The sequence below is a fragment of the Triticum dicoccoides genome, chromosome 4B, assembly GCF_002162155.2.
Source record: "Triticum dicoccoides isolate Atlit2015 ecotype Zavitan chromosome 4B, WEW_v2.0, whole genome shotgun sequence".
In the NCBI taxonomy this organism is placed as follows: domain Eukaryota; kingdom Viridiplantae; phylum Streptophyta; class Magnoliopsida; order Poales; family Poaceae; genus Triticum; species Triticum dicoccoides.
Window position 1 is genome coordinate 69,953,083 of NC_041387.1, and position 1,347 is coordinate 69,954,429.

Genomic DNA, 1,347 nt, shown 5'->3' on the forward strand with positions numbered 1-1,347 from the left:
GGGGGGGGTTGGGATTTATTATATTTTGGAAGGTTTTATACTAAAATCTTTGTAGACCATCTCCAGATGCAGCATTTTTGGACAAGAACATATGCACACAAAAACGCATCACAAAGACCAAATTCTTTGGGGGTATGGCTTAGGAAAACGACCCAACTACTGTTCAAACACATTTGGATTACTCCAACGCACATGTATTCAACACAAACTCAATATATTAGACATCATAAGTGATAGTTTACATAAGACATTGGGTATTACATGGTGGTATCCACATCAACAAATACTATAATATTCAGGCTGTAGTAAACGTGAACATGATGCATAGAAAAGCACACCGTGTGCTTTAGTACTCCAAATGAAAGTGGCCAAGAATGCATAACACCCCATATGCTCACTCGTATCTTGTATTCTCCTCGAAACATACCTGTAACAAAGTAATTAAGACAATACCCATAGATCACATCTTCTGAAGCAAACCACAAATTATAATACGGAGTACGTATTTTTAGGCCTGTCTCACGGATAGACCTCAAAGACACCTCGAGCTCCTAGTTTCTTCACAATTTTATAGTCACTGAATCCTGCCTTCATAAATAGCTCACTCCAATCAGTTTCATCCTGCACCATTGGTTGTTACCATCATGGCTACATCCACCAGGAGCTCTGCTTCATATGTTGGTCCCGAAGAAGGGTCTACAAGTATGTCGATAACAATCACTTTCCCACCCTCTTCCCGCGAAGGGATGGCCTTCTTGCATTGAGCAAGGATCTTCACGCAGTCCTCATCACTCCAGTGGTGCAACACAAGCTATATATGTAGGGAAGTTTTGATACAACTTTAGTAACGAAGTGGAAAAGAGAGGAATTTTTGAGAAAACTTTAGCAACGATAGTATTGATTTCACATTAGTTTGCTATATGTTGTACCTTGACCAACACTGCCTGAGCAGGTGGGATGGACTTGAACATGTCACCGGCCACATAGTTAACCACACCGTCGGCTGGGACGTTGTTGATCACCCGCGGAAGGTCGAGCACATTGCACTTGATTTGCGGAAAGGCCTCCATGATGGCCCTTGCCATCGTGCCGTCGCCACGACAGCAGTCGGTCAGGGACTCCAACCCTTGGAAGATGGTGCCGCACTCCCGCAGGACCGTGAGGAACCCAGAATAAGTAGTACAACAAGGAGCAAAGTGCTTCGACGCAGCACACTTGCCCTTCGACGATGCAACACTACTCTTACCCTTCGACCGTGCGGTACTCTTGGCCTTGGTGCTCAACATGAAGATATCGTCTCCGTCTTCGCTGTAAGCAATCCATAAATATGGATTCTTTGCTGCAGTC